Source organism: Peromyscus californicus, unplaced genomic scaffold (assembly GCF_007827085.1).
Source record: "Peromyscus californicus insignis strain IS unplaced genomic scaffold, ASM782708v3 Scaffold_7__1_contigs__length_154581171, whole genome shotgun sequence".
NCBI classification, from domain to species: Eukaryota; Metazoa; Chordata; class Mammalia; order Rodentia; family Cricetidae; genus Peromyscus; species Peromyscus californicus.
The window spans coordinates 133219311-133234712 of NW_026294595.1; the positions used below are offsets into that span (position 1 = coordinate 133219311).

A 15402-nucleotide genomic window follows, 5' to 3' on the forward strand; every position below is an offset into this window, starting at 1 on the left:
GGGGGTGAGATTTAAAGGAGCAGCAGTTAAACCCATTGCCCTCAAGGGAAGGCACACACTGCAGGGTCTTTTGTCCAGCAGCCGTCTAGGTTACATGACAGACACCCAGGTTGTTTGGGTCTTGTTCTTAGCACGAAACCTCAAGGAAGCAGGTTGGTCTAGATCCTCTGCACCTAAGACGGTGGTAGACATCAGCCCAGACATGACCACTTCCTTCCTCCTTCGCTTCACCTCCCCTCTTTCCAGATGGAAGAAGCAATGTGAGTCCACGTTAGAGGCCACTGTCTACTGCTTTTTTTTCAGCTGGAAGACTATCCATAGAGCCCTGTCCCCTAGACAAGGCCTGGCCTGGCTCCAGGGAAACCTTCAGACTCAGACTAACCTTAAGGTAGGAAGTTGACTTTCGGGCACTGGCCCCATCCTGTGCGACCCTGGGTAGGTTACTACTCCTCTCTGGGTCTCAATAGATCTGTCTGTCAAATGGGAACAAAAATACCGTCCGGGCTTCTTCCTATCTGTAGTGGAGGTTAGGGGTGGGACAGAGTCCAGGAGAACTATTTTGAGTTCTGACTGTGTCTCAGTGACTTCCAATATCCTACAGCTCAGAAAAGGGGTTCCCATCCGGAGGGCTCTAAGATCTAGATCTGGTTGTGTGTGTGTGTGTGTGTGTGTGTGTGTGTGTGTGTGTGTGTGTGTGTGTGTGTGTGGTGGGTGGGTGTGTGCGCGCGCGCGCGCGTTGGCAAGCCCCTTGGGGGCTGCACTGGCCCAACCCTTTCCCGGGAGCTTAGGCCCCGCCTTAGGGGAGGAGCCAAGAGGCTGCGCGGTGGCTCGCGACCCAGCAGAGCTGGCTCTGTCGCCGCACTACCAGCTGCGGCTCTGGGACCTGCAGACCGAGCCGGGGCCGGAGCCGCCCGGGGCAGGGCTCGAGAGAGCGGGTGAGTTGAAAGGCGCCGTGTTCCTCTCTGTGCTCTGCGGATCTGGCGGGCAGGTGGTCTCGGCCCCTGCCAGTCTGGCTGGCGGAGAGGGGAGCCTTGGCCATCGGCGGGTGGCTTAAGATAATTGGGGTGGTGGGATGTGCTAGAAAGGCGGGTACCGAGGGTGCGGGGCTAGGGAGTTGGGCTACAGTGGGGACATTCTCCCATGTCTCGTTCTCGGATGAAAAGGCTGGTGTAGGGGGTGCATTGGCAGGTTGTTGGTTGGGTCTGTGATGGCCGGATCTTGGGGGCGTTGTGAGGTTCGTGGTCTGTCTGGGCTACCGTCTGCCAGGGGTTACAAGGCTGGGTGGTGGAGCCGTAGAACACCAGACGCCCGGGGCGCGCGGTCTACGAGCCCGGCATGGGGACGCCGCCCCCTCGCGTGGCGGCGCTTGGTCTGGGCAAGCAGCGGCAGCGCGCAGGGAGCGCTGCTCCGGGGGTGGGAAAAGTCCCGGGGGCAGGCGTCCCGGAGGGCAAACCTGACCCAATGCGGGATCCCCACCCCTAGAGCGTGTCGGTCAGTTCCGGCAGCCCCTGGTGTGGTAGTTCCCAGAAGGGATGCGCCGGGTCTCTCCGCCTGCCGCCCGGCGTGGGTACGAGCTGCGGGTCGCCGGCTCCCGGAGCGCTCCACTCCTCTGGAGTCCCGCGCATCCTCTCCCTCAGGGAGCAGCGCCCCCGAGCGCCCAGGACTGGCAGAAACGGCGCAGCCCTACCCTAGAGGTCGACTGAGGGGTCTCCCGCAAGGTCATACGGAGCGCCCAGATCGCCCCGGGTGGGAGCGAGGAGCGGGAGGTGCGCCTACCCGCCTCCGTGGCGGATGCAGACTCTCTTCCTCTGCGCTCCCCTCCCAGCCCAGCCTCCTGCTTTACGGAAGATGCTGCTGATGCAGCTCCCAGTCCCGGGCGGATAATCGGGTCTAGGTGAGCCGTGACTCTGGCCCTCCCTGCAAGCCAGCGGGGCACCACCACCACGGGCCAGGCCTGGGAGCCAATGCTCCCTGGAACCTGGAGAGCGGAGGGACAGAGATGCGGCTGCACAGCGCTTCCCAGAACCGAAAGCCCGTGCTTGCGCGCCATGTGATTACACTGTTCATAAAGGGCTCCTGTTCTTGCTGTCAGAAGCGCCCACCAGCTCCCCGGCGGCCCGGAGCACCAGGTGCGGCCTGTGAATCGCCCTCTGTGGAGGACCCGGAGCCCGACAGTGCCAGGCGCCGTTTCCCTCCAGGTTCTCTGGGGAAGGGGCTGACGGTAGCCCCGGGCCCTCAGGGCTGGTGTGAGGGGACTTCCCTGTGTGCCCTATCCTGTGAAACGACCTCCATGGAGGGTGAGCTCTCCTTCCAGGCTGAGCTCAGCCCAGCTCAGCCGGAAACTGTCTGCCTGCCCTGCGGGCCCGGCACTGGGTTCCCCATCACCACTGATCTGTAAGAAGTGGGGCGAATGGTCGCGATAGGGTAACCCAGAGGCCTCGAGTGAAGAAGCTCTTGGTGCAGCGGAGCATCATGGATGACCCTTCTAGGCAAACCCGCCTTCTGTAAGGGTTTGAGCGGGGCGTGTCCCCTAGCCAGGTGCAGAAGTGGAGCCCTGGTGGGTGGTTCTGCAGGGGCTGGGGTGGGGGTGGGGTTTCCACTTTTCCTCCCTCAGTTATGTCACAAAGAGCCAGCTTGCAGGAGGCGGTGGGGAGCGGTGACTCCTTCCAGCGAGCTGCCTGCTTGCAAGGCCTTTCCCACACACATTCCCACCACCTTCTCTCCCACCTGTCACCCAGATCCCGTCTTCTCTGCCCCAGTCCCTGGGATGCTGCGGGCAAGATGCCAACTAGACTGTCAACTGGAGTCTACCTAACAGTCTACCGCCCACCTCTTCCCAGCCTTTGGAATGGCTTCCTTTAAGAAGATTCCTTGGTTTCTAGCTGACCCTCATCCGTGGCTCAGGTGTCAGAGGCTCCTTGAAAGTCCCCTTGTGATGGGATGTTTCCTGTTCTAGAAGTACCAGGTAAACAAGGCCAGTGTCTGGTGCCCGCACAGACTTTGCACTCTGTGTTCATGGAGCCAGGGAGCCAGAGAGCCAGAGGAGGAGAGGTTAAATTCTAATCTTGCTGTACAGTGTTCTCATGCGCACCAGTCAAGGGCCAGGGAGGGGAAGCTGAGGCAGGGAAATGATTTCCTGTGGGGCTACTTTGAGCTAATCATCTGTCCTGTGTTGTGGAAACCCAGCTCTAAAGCCTCAGTGAACTGGTTCTGACCAATAGCAACTGAGCGAACACAGGTCAGCAGATTGCAAAGGCAGCCTGGATTCAAGTGCTGGGTTTGGATTCAAGACCCCCTCTCTTGCTGACCTTACCCCTTCTCCCAACCTAACTCCCTGTGCTCCCAGCCCCCAGCAGGCTTGTAGCAATTGCAGACAGTGGGTCCCAACTGACACCCACCATCACAGACCAGGACAGCCCTTGTCTCAACACATCTTAGAGATCAGCCTTGGGAGAGGGGAAGCATGCACAAACCTATCACAGAAAGCTATCAAAGTATGAAAGTACCTAACATCAGGGAAGCCGTGTGAGTCTAGTTGAAACAACAGCTCTAAGCTTAAAAGCCTTGGGACTCTGTGTAAAGCTCTCTCTTCAACCCCACGCCCCTCCTCTGGGTAATAAGAATCCCACAATTGTCATCTTCATGGGAGCCCCAAGGACTGTGTGAGATAATAGAACGTAGAAGTGTTTAGTGGAGTGCCGGTAGGCAGGCAGGAAGTGACTCTCATCACTAGCACCTCTGTTTCTTCCTTTTCTTGGGCCCTCAAGGATCCTGCCTCCTCCCCTGCTACAGGAAATTAGCACTTCTTTCTGCCCGAAGTTCTTGGGATTGAGAAAGCCTCAGCCTGTCTCCTGGGAAGTGGGCACTGTCCTAGGAATTAGGCTTCTGCATGACCTCTTCCCCAGGGTCCCTTGTACATACCTTGTGCTTAGCAAAGGGTTTTCATAACCAAGGCAGCTCGGGGGTTTCTCATTTAGGGGAAGAGGCAGGCTTGCAGAGACAGAGGGCCTGGTGGGGTCAAAGTTTCCATAATAAGAAGTGGGGACTGAGAGCAAGTTTGAGTCATCACACTGTGCCTGTCAATGGGTGCCCATAGGTGACTTCTCTCTCATGCAGGTAAGTTGCCTGCTAGCAGTGGTGAAGTGAGCAGAAAAGAGATACCGTGGGTTAAGACTTAGCTTGGGGCTATCCTTGTATTAATAAGTATTCACAGATGTTAGTTACTATTATTATTAGTCTATTATTACCAATAACAGGTGGGCTAGATTTACTGTGGGAGCACATTTGATCTCTTCAGTGGTAATTTTCAGGAGGTGGGTAATGGAGGGGTGGGTACCCATGCACGGAGAACTGTGTGTGTTAGAGTGTACAGGCTGGAAAGCTCTGGATGGCTTTGGGGAGCTGTGGGTGGGAGTTGCTGCTGGAGCCCAGTCAGCACAGTGTGATGCAGGTCTTGGTAGGAACATGGGGAAGAGTCAGAGGTCATCCTGCCAGGGGCTGTGCATGGTTAAACGCTCGCTGACCCGAAGCAGCACTCCACGGCCTTGCCAGGTGGAGGCTTTCTGCAAAAGGTTGTCTGACTGTAGTACCCAAGAAAGTTCAGGATTGATTTCTGCACGGGAGGAAGAGCTGGGCTGTGCTTTTGTGCTGAAGCATTCTCTCTATTCCTTCCAGCAAGTACAGAGCTTACCTTTCTCTGCCTAATGTGTTCCCCCATGCCAAAGTCTTCAAAGATGCTATGTGCCATCTGGGCCTGGTGGGATATGTATGTAATCTCAGCACTCAGGAGGTTGAGGCAGGAGGACAGCAAAATCAGGGACAGCCTGGGCTACATAGTAAGACCTTGAAGAAAAAGAAAGGATGTCATGTGCTCTCCTACATGCTCTTTGTAACTATGTAAGCTGGCTGCACAGTGTATAGTTTCTCTGACTTTGTATGCCCCTTGGTGCTGGGCAGTAGGCCTCTTATGGTGGGTCACCGTAGGGTATGCTCTTAGAACCTGCCCTGACTTTTGGGAAATTGCTGAGTGCAAGTGACTGTGGGGGGATGTGTTCCTGGATGTCTCAGAATCCAGAAGGCATTCCACCAGAGTCCCACAGATGTGTCTTGTAGCTTGATTGATGGGGCAGGTGGTGACCAAGCCCCAAGGTGGCCCCAGGGAGGAATGAGTCTTTTAGGATGACTGCCCAGAATATCATGTGACTATAGACCCTGCCTATAGACAGATGACATCCAAACAAATGTTTAACTCTTCCTTTTCCATGATGATAGAAGTTTAAGTTCAGAGTTCGAATTCTGATTCTGCTTTCCTCCAGCTTTTGGACCTTGGGCAATAGCTCTGTTTCCTTGAGCTCCAATTTCTTCATTTGGGAATACAGACCATATATACTGTATATACAACACACACACATAAGGTATTCTGAGCTCTCCTAAGGATTTTAATCCCATGTAAAGTGAAGGGCTTCCAAGTTTTGTGTGTGTGTGTGTGTGTGTGTGTGTGTGTGTGTGTGTGTGTGTGTGGTGAGTCTCACTATATGCTGAGGCTAGTCTTGAACTCTGTCTTCCTAGTTCAGCCTGAGCACTGGGGTTATAGGGGCGTACCCCTATGCCTGGTGTGACTTCTTAAAGCTGTACATGATATTGGTATAATGGCTACTAAATTTTTACCTATGGTCTGTTTGTAATCATACTTAGAGTATATAATGATCATTATCCTTTCAGTTTTCTTTTTAAATTATTTACTTTTTCCCTCTTTAGATTTATTTACTCGATTTTTATGTGTATGAGTGTTTTGCCTGCATGTATGTCTGCACCACATGCATGCCTGATGCCAGCAGAAGTCAGAAGGGGGTGTCGGATCCCTTAGAACTGGGGTTACAGATGGTTGTGAGCCACCAGGTGAGGGCTGGGAATCAAACCTGGATCCTCTTCAAGAGCAGACAGCGTTCTTAGCAGCCAGGCCATCTCTCCAGCCCCTAGTCTTCTGTTTTAGCCACTAGACCTGTAGATCTCCATTGCAGAGGGTTTTGGCCAGTGTCTAGAGACTTTTTTTGTTTGTCCGAACTAGCTAGGAGAGAAGCAGAGAAGGGGAATAATTGGCATCTAGTGCATAGAGACCAGGAAGGCTATATGATATTCTAAAGTGCATAGTGTGCACCCCAAAACAAAAAATTACTGGCTCCCAAATGTTAATAGTGTCAAGGCTGAGATCAGCTACACTAGACTTTCTGTCCTCTGAGGTCAGTGACTGTATCTAATTCATTCATCTGTGTCCCCAGTTGTCCAGTGTGATGTTCAAAGCCTGGGAGGCAATCCATATGCATTAAAGGAATGAATGAGGACTTGGAAGGCCTCCTGCACCCTGGCGTCCCAGGAGTTTGGCTTACAGGATGTTTTGAATGGGCAGGAGAGATTTAGATGAACCTGCATGATGAACAGCCGCTCGGTAATTCAGAGCAAAGACTTTCAGAGTGCGCACGCTATTTCCCCCGAGCAGGTGCGCAGGGGCCTGAATTCACGGCTCATGGCTGTGTTACCGCTGTATTGCTGTGCCAGACACAAGGCCCATCTTGATTCTCAAGTGGGCTGGGAAAAGGGGGCCATAGGTGCTAACAAGAACCACCCTGTCAGCTGAGCCCTGGGATCTGCCAGGCTGGGGCGCAGCTGCTGTCAGCTTCCTGTTTGTTCCCGTTCTGGTGGAATGAAGGAAACCCACTGAATGGCTGTTTTTCCACTGACATTTACGGCAACGTGATAGGCCCTGGATTAATGAGGTCAAGCTACAGTGTGAAATCTGCCTGATAACTTGAAGCCTGGCCAGCAGGAAGACACGCTTTTTCTTTGGGCTGTTTGATGTTTCTGGATGGCTTTGGGCAGGAAGCAGGGGTTATGGCTGCTCAAAAGAAGGACATACTTTATGCCCTAGGACTGCCTGAGTCTGGTGTTGTCTCTTTTTCTAATTTATTGGGAAGGCTTATTTTAATGTGGACTTTGAAATAACCAGCTTGTTAAAGCAAAGATTCACTTTCAGTCACACAGGTTGCTGAGTGGGAACCTGGACCATAGATAGGATACTACTCCCGTACACCCTCCCTGCCTCAAGTAGAAGTTAGAACTTAATTCAGGTAGGGGGAGGGTTGCTGGGTATATGCCTCAAACTGATTGGATTAGAGGAGTCTGATTTGGCTGGGCTCAGGCTTCAGCAGCTGCGTCTCTTAACAGGCTCCTGGGAGAGGGTGTGTGCCAAACTACTGATTTACAAACTTTCCTGAGTAGCAAGCATCTGGAGAACCCCAAGTCTACAGGTGAGGGTTCCTGGTGTGGACCACTCAAGCACAAAAGACAGTTCAGCCTGTGCCTGTTTGCACAGCCATCTGCTCTGCTGGCTGCTTTCAGAGTCACAGATGTTAAGTATGCCCAGGCCTGGGACCAGATGCGAGTGACAGGATGCTTGGGCTCAGGGAACAACTCAAGTAGCCAGAACTGGTGTGACTGAGTTCACAGTGCTTCCGAAAGCACTTGTCTAGGGATGCACCACTCCTGGGCCATCTGGTCACCTGGGGTTTTTCCAAAAACACAGATCCCTGGGCCCCTGTGTCACAGGCAGTCCGAACGGGCCCCCGGGAATCTGTATGTTTAAAAATACTCCAGGAGATTCTGATTCACAGCTGGGGGTGCGTAGGGGACGGGTACCCTGTGTAGGTGTCCAGCAGGGCTTGGATCCTGATGCAGGGTTGTGTACAGCCCATTGACACCTGGCTAAAAGTGGTGCCTGGATCTAGCTTGTGCTTGCTTGCCAAGTTCTGTGCCCTGCAGGGTTGTCTCTGCCTAGAGGGAAGGACACCTGCTTCTTAATTGATCATGAACATGTGATTTTTATGAGCATGCCTCTAACTCTTCAGTCCTCTGTCAACTAAGTGAGGGCAGTATTACTATCCTGACTCTACTGCTCAGGAAAGTGAAGGGCAGAGAGGCTCAATGGCATCCCCAAGGTCACACTACCAACAAATGGCAATTAGGATTTGAATCTAGTCCATCTGGCTTCAAAGCCCTTGTCCTTCATTACCACATGTGCTGACGAGAGAGAGAGAGAGAGAGAGAGAGAGAGAGAGAGAGAGAGAGAGAGAGAGAGAGAGAGAGGAGAGAGAGAGAGAGAGAGAGAGAGAATGTGGAGGTCAGAGGACAACCTCTGCTGTTTGTCCTCACCTTGCACCTTGTTGGGAGACCGGGTCTCTTGTTTTTTGCCAATGCATGCTCCAGGCTAGCTGGCTGGGAAGCGTCTGAGGATTGATTCTCTCATCTGCCTCTTCTCTCCAGCTAGGATTGCTGGGATTGCAGACACTCGATACTGTATTCATTTTCCTATGGGCTCTACGGATCTAAACTCTTTCTCACACTTACATGGCAAATACTGTACCCACATGCCCAGCTCCCACTCTCTGGCTTATTGCTGTGTAAAAATGCTTTCTTCTCTCTGTGGGGACATCCCACTCAGGGTGAGTCTCTTCTAGTCTTTCTTCAGACTGGGGAAACTATCAGTGACCTTGACTGGCTTTGGTGGCACACCTGCCTCCACCACCTACTGCAACCTTGAGCGTGTTCCTTGTTTGTCTTGGATAGCCGAGCCTCAGTTTCCCTATGTGTAAAGAAAGCATAGCAATAATATGTGATGCAGATGATTAAATACTGAGTCTGCCCATCAAGAGGATGTATGGATATAAATAAATTAATCCCGCAGGCTTACTGTCAGCATGGGCTTCTGTGTGTCCTGGATGGCTGTAGCGTGGAGGAAGAGGGAACGCTGTGTCGTTATGTCCCGGGGACTGGGTCATTCTTGTTCTTCACCAGGTTGCTGATGGTCATGGCTTCCTTCAGCATCCTCAGCCCCTGGGCCCTGCTTCTTGTGCTGTTGAGGCCCTGGTGTCTGTGGCAGTCCAGTGAGCTCTTAGTTCAGTGTCTCCTTCAGAGCTGGCTCTGTTTCTTGTCATCTAATTGAAGCAAAAGCAACTCACGCTAACACACGCTCGTCTCTGCACCCCGGCCCTTCTTGGTTGCTTTCTAGAAGCACTAACATCCTCAGCTGTCCTGTGGACAGGACAGAGAGCGAATGTCACGTGATGGACACAGCCTCTTGCTTTATAGTAAAATAGGAATGATTTTAACAAAGATTCCATTTGATTCTTTTTCCCTTTGACATATAATATTAAGGTTTTTTATTATTGCTATGTTTTATGCTTTTTAATTATATATAGGATACAAACACATCATTAAACCCCAACACTACAGAGATGTGGAAAATGTAAAGTAAAACTTCCCAACTGCTCTCCCTAGACTCTCATCCCCTTCTCCGGAAGGAATCCCCCTGTGCTTAGCTTTCTGTACATTTTTTATGCACACACAAACTCATATTCATTTACATGTTTATCTTTCTTTCTTCTTCACACATCTAGGTCACACTCCTCTGAGATTTCCTTTCCAACTAACTTGTCTGAGCACATGCCAACACATGTATGTCTATCTGAGTCTTGAAGGTTAGGAGGAATCTCACTGGTAAAAATCCACCCTCATTTATTTTGTTGTTCCTTGTTGATGATTAAAATTGCTTCTAGGGACTGGAGAGACAGCTTAGTGGGTAAAAATGCATACTGCTCTGGAGAACTTGGGTTCGATTCCCAGCATCCACATGTAGATGTAGAGCTCACAACTTCTAGCTCTAGGGGACTGGGCTCCCTGGTTCCCCCTGGAGCCTGCACACACTCGGCATACACTTGGCACACACTCAACACACACTCATGCAGACAGACAGACATGAATACACATAAATCTGTAAAAACGGCTTTTTGTTCTTTTCCTGCAGCAAGAGCATATTGTGGTTTTTCTTTGCACAGCACTCCTAATTCACCCATAAGCAAATGTTGTTGCAGTTAGAACTGGGCCAGCTCTAGCTGACTTGTTTCCTCGGGTGTGGATGCTGCCCCTGCCTTCCCCCTGTGTGGATGCTGCCCCTGCCTTCCCCCTGTGTGGATGCTGCCCCTGCCTTCCCCCTGTGTGGATGCTGCCCCTGCCTTCCCCCTGCATGGATGCTGCCCCTGCCTTCTCCCACACGGATACTATGTGCTTTACTTCTTCATAGGTACCAGCTGGGGAGACTTTATTGGGGTGCCCAGGGCCAGGAGTGTTTTGTATCCCCCTCCCCAGATTTTGGAATATTTCCAAATACACAATGACATGCCTTACAGATGGGACCCAAGTCCAAACATGAATTCGTTTGTCATCTCCGCCTCTCTCTCTTTCTTCTTTCTTACCCTTCCCCCTCCTCCCCTTCCTCCTCCTTCTCCTTTCTCTTCTGTACTGGGATTGAATCTAGGGTTCATGAACATAGGCAAGCACTCTATTACTGAGCTATAACCCACCCCTCTTTATGAGCGCACACACACGCTCGAGCATGTGGGCGTACATGCATGTGGAAGCCAGAGGTCAACATCCAGTATGTTGCTCCTCAGTCACTTTTCACCTTACCTTTGTAACAAGGTCTCTCACTCAGCTGAGCACACCAACTGTGTCAGATTGTGGTCAGAGGCCTCAAGGACCCTTCCTGATTCTTCCTCCTCAGTGTTAGGATTATAGGCCCAGATCACCACGCCAGCTTTTACGTGGATGCTGGGGGATCGAACCCAGGTCCTCATGCTTGGGCAGCAAGCATTTTACTGACCAAGCCATCTTCTCAGCCCCCGAGCACCCCTTTTACATTTTTTTTTTTTAATTTTGTGACAGGGTTTTGATAAGTAGCCTTGATGGTTTTAAACTTGTGACTCTTCTGCCTCAGCCTCCTGAGTAGCTGGGAGGACAGGCCTGTACCATCATGCCTGGCTTCACCTTTGTCTGTCTGTTTTTAATAGACACTGTATACAAAGCCAGAAGGTAATCTATTATAACACGGTTGGTGTGCTGGGTTTGACTGTAGCCTTTCGCAGGTCAAGGGTGAAACTATCCCTTTCTGGTTTCATGGAAGATCTGAAAAAGCTTTGGAGTTTGGAGCATTTTGGATTTTGGATATTTGGTTGCTCAACCTGTTAAATAACCTGAGCCAGGTTTTGCAGTGATTTTTTTTGACCATTGGATGATGCCTTTATAAAGATGGTTAACTTCATTCCACTTGTCCTTATGCTTCGGATTAAATATAAAATTAAATTAAGTCAGCATCTGCCCTTAGGTTGATCTCGTCTAGGGCTGGCAGAGGTGGGCGAATAAAACAGGAGCGACACAGTGTGGTTCAGGTTGTACCACAGGCATGCGTGTGCCAAGCCAGCTGCTAGTGATCAGCCCTAGCTTCATGGTCCGCGCCTATGAGCTCATCAGACATGGCATGGACTGTGTCAACCTGGAATGAGGGGGTTGACATCTTCAGAAGGAAACAACTTGAAGGCAGGGATGGTGGTGTGTGCCTGTGTAATGCCAGCACTTGAGAAGAATCATGAGTTCAAGGCCAACTATGATTCTGTCTCAAACTCCCCAGGGAATAGGGAAGGGGTCGGGGTGGGGGCTGGGGCTCTCGATGAGAATCAAAGAAATGATGCAGCTACCTGGGGAGCAGCAGACAAGGCAGGAACTTAGGAAGGGGCAATTCCAAACTAGGCTTTTTGGTGGTTTCCACGTTTGCTAATGGGGTTCATTTGAGAAAGGTTTTGCAGGTAAATCAGAAGCCTGCAGTGATTTCTTATCCCTCCCATGTGGGAGGAACCATACGCTAGTCCAGAAAGACAGAGATTGGGGGAGTAGAGGGCTTGCTTTCAAAACTCACACTCTTGGAGGTCACAAAGGTTGGATGTGGGTGGTATGCATGACTCTGGTGGATCAGAAGCACAGAGCACTTTTCAGTAAGGAAGTATCAGAGATCTCTCTGTGGTTTTTAAAGGGGCCTCCTATGCAAAAAGAAGGAGCTTGTCCAGCTGGAGGGGGGTTTTCACATCTCAGAGGCAGCCAAGCCTGAGCTAGACATTTCCTGGTTCCAGGCATCTATTCACTCACTTGGGACTGCTCAAGGCAATGAGCAGTTGAGGATATCAGCTGGAAGGGAACCCACTTGTTATTTTATGATGTTGCTCGGCCCATGATGCAGAGCTCACTGTAAAGCCCTGAGACTGAGCAGAAGACGAAGGTCCTGGTTCTAAGCTCTGCAGTCAAGCCCCGACTGCAGAGGCAGCTTGAGCAGTGGTTAGGAATGAAAGTTTGGGCTTGGAGAGGTGGCATGTGCCTTTAATGCTAGCACTTTATAGGCAAGGACAGGTAGATCTATTAATTGGAGGCCAGTCTGGTCTACCTGGCAAGTTTCAGGCCAGCCGGACTACATAGTGAGTCCCTGTCTCACAAAAACAAACAAACAAACAAAAAGGCTGGGAAGATGAAAACACAAAACATAAAATAAAGACTCAATAAATGGAAGTGCTGCCTCTGATAAGACTGTTGAGAGTCTTAAACTGTTGCTCTTATTCTAACAACCAAGGCAGGGCAAATACAACACGAAACTAGAGCTGTTCTAAACCTGTCAGAGATGAGGGTGCAAAGAACATAAACGAACCAATTCCAAAGAGGTAAGAGGTTGTGTAAGAACAGTAAGACTGTGTAAGAATGAGGTCTTGAGTTTGGATTCCCAGCCAGGCATGGCCCTGCACACCTGTAAGCCCTGCACTGTGGGAGGCAGAGGCAGGGTTATTGGCACTTGCTGGTACCAGCCTAGCTTCAAGATCAGTAAGAGACCCTGTCTCCATTGACTGTGGTGGAGAGTGAAAATGCAGGACACTCAGTGTATTCCTCTGCCGTCCGTGTTTGGGTATGTTTGCATGCATGTGCACCACCACACACACAACTAAAAAAAAAAGTACCTTTCTCCAAGGCCTGTTATAAGCATGAAATCTGACAGAGTAGGTAAAGCACTCAGCTTGGTGTCAGGAATGCAGTCGGTGATAATTCCAAGGACAAGGACATTATTTCATCATGGAGCCTGTTTTCCACATTGAACACATTAGCATCCTCTGGTGCCCTTCATGTTCTACAGAAAGGTCTTGCTTTAGACCTTCTGGGGAATTAGAACTTTCTGCTCTAAGAAACAGCAGGGATGATTGCCAAGTCCTGACACGGTGGTTCTTGGAGGCACATCACACCCACCTGGGGAACTTTTAAACCTATCAATTCCTGGCTGTACCTCAGACCCATTAACCTAGAATGTGCCAAGGTGGCGCTCTCACACACCAGTGTTCTTTTTAAACTTGTAATGATTCATTATGGAAAACGAAAAGCAATGCAGAAATACACACAACTTTGTGGCGTGGCTTCTCTCCTGTGCCTGTGCTCCAGGGATTGGAATTGGATGACCAGACTTGTGTGGCAAGTGCCTTTACCCGTTGAGCCATCTTGTTGGGTTTCTTTTTAAAATGAAGATAAACAACAACAACAACAGCAAAACAAAAACAACAACAAGAACAAGCCAGCGGTGGTGTGTGTGTGTGTGTGTCTGCAGATGTGCATCCGATTGTCTTTATGCTTTCAGTCCCACCTCTTTTTTTTTTTAAGGCAGGGTCTCTCACTGAGCCTGAAGCTCATGGTTTTGGCTATTCTGGACGAACATGATCTCTACAGATCTGCTAGTCTCTACCTCCCCAGCACTGGCTTTAGGCTTTTAAGTTTTTATTTTTGTATTAAAAACAACATGAATGATGAGTATCTACATTCAGAAAATATATACATTTTAATACCCATTTCATCCCTAGGAAAGATATACATTTTAAGTGGATTTTTCACAAACTGAACACATCTGTGTTATTCATTTCCTATTCAAGACATAGAACATTCCCAGTACCCAAGCTGTTCTGCCTCTGTCTAGTCACTCTTCCTTGACACTACCTTCCTGGTTGCTAACAGTTATTTCTTCTTGTTGAATTTTACATAAGGGGAATCATACGCTAGGCATCCTTTATGTGTTTAAAAAATACTGGTTAACATTGTTTCTGTGCCTCACCCCTATTCTTGATGACTGGATAGTGTTCATTCCCACTGCTGTATGATACTCTATTACAGGGATACAGCACTCACCCACTATGCTATTGTTGCTGGATGTTTTGGATTGTTTATTTACTTTTAATGTATGAATGTTCTGTCTGCATGCATGGCTGTGTGCCACACGTGCGCAGAATGCTTGAGGGCCAGAAGAGGGCACCGAATTCCCCTGAGACTGTGAGCAGACACATGGTTGCTGGGAATCAAACCCAGGTCCTCTGGAAGAGCAGCTAGTGCTCTTGAGCATCTCTCCAGCCCCATTTTGAATTGTTTATATTTTGGGTCTATTACAAATGACTCTGTCAGCTTTCTGATAAACGCCCCTTAGCGACTGCACGTAGGACCTTCTGTTGAGTCTGTTCTAGGGATGGAACTGTTGAATTTAGGAGTGTGTTTACTCACATTTGTAAGATATTGCTGAGTGTCTTTAAGAATGTGTTTGCACCAATGCATATCCCACTCAGGGCATGGGAACCTGTGCAGAACTGTTGCTGTTTTCTGTGGTTTTGCTCCGGATTTGGGTGTGTATTCACAGCATCTCCAGGTGATTCAAGCAGAGCTGTGCTTGGTTTGAAAAGTGTTAGCAGGAATGAGGAAGGGCTGCAGGGTCGCCTGTGGCAGGAGCTCGATATGGACCAGGCCTGGAGTTCCACGGAGGAGGGCATTTTGCTGAGAAGGGGAATGTTCAGGAGTGTGCTTTGTGTGCATTTGGCTCATCAGGATGGTTCTGGAGACTGAGCTAGAGCCCTTTGAAGTTCTGGGGAGAGACCAGGAAAGACTCAAGTCTCTTCCTGTTTAAGGCCTGTCTGGGATGGGAAGACGAGAGGTAACTAGTAGTGTGCCTAAATATCATCAGAGATAATCTGACTTGAGGGTCATGGTGTAGTTTTGCTCTTCAAAGCTTACCTAGAGCCAGGCGCTAGGAAGATCCTAGAAAAGATAAAGTGAATAGCAGAACTGCAGAACTGTCCTTCCAGAGGAACATAGCTCACACAGGCGCAAAGGAGGGCGGAGCTGGAGGGTTAGTGATGTTGGCTCTCTGCCGAATCTTCCTCCTCTTCTTCCTCCTAATCATCCTTCTCTTCTTTTTTCTCCCCTCCCCTCCCCTCCCCTCCCCTCCCCTCCCTTCCCCTCTCTCCCACTTCCCTCCCTCCCTCCTTCCCTTCTTCCTTTCTTTCTGAGGCAAGGCCTTGTTATCTAACCCAGAATGATCTTCAACTCAAAACCCTGCTTCTGCCTCTCCAGTGTGAGAAGGCCAGGCATGTGCTACCATTGCCTACTTAATACACCTACAGTTTCGGGCCACTTGTTTTTTCCAAGCATTCATTTCTTTTACATCCTTGGGTAAAG

General features: G+C 50.1%; 1 protein-coding gene across 3 annotated transcripts in view; it reads left to right on the forward strand.

The window, feature by feature from the left end:
- Positions 1–804: 804 nt before the first annotated feature.
- Positions 805–15402, forward strand: part of Ppp1r16b (protein phosphatase 1 regulatory subunit 16B) — a 100604-nt gene continuing 86006 nt past the window's right edge. For 2 of the 3 annotated variants that reach the window (XM_052726478.1, XM_052726480.1), the window contains exon 1: positions 805–935. The gene's annotated coding sequence lies outside the window, so the exon portion shown is untranslated. Of the gene's footprint in view, positions 936–2773; positions 2966–15402 lie in introns of those variants that run through there. The other variant, XM_052726479.1, reaches the window with a different exon arrangement.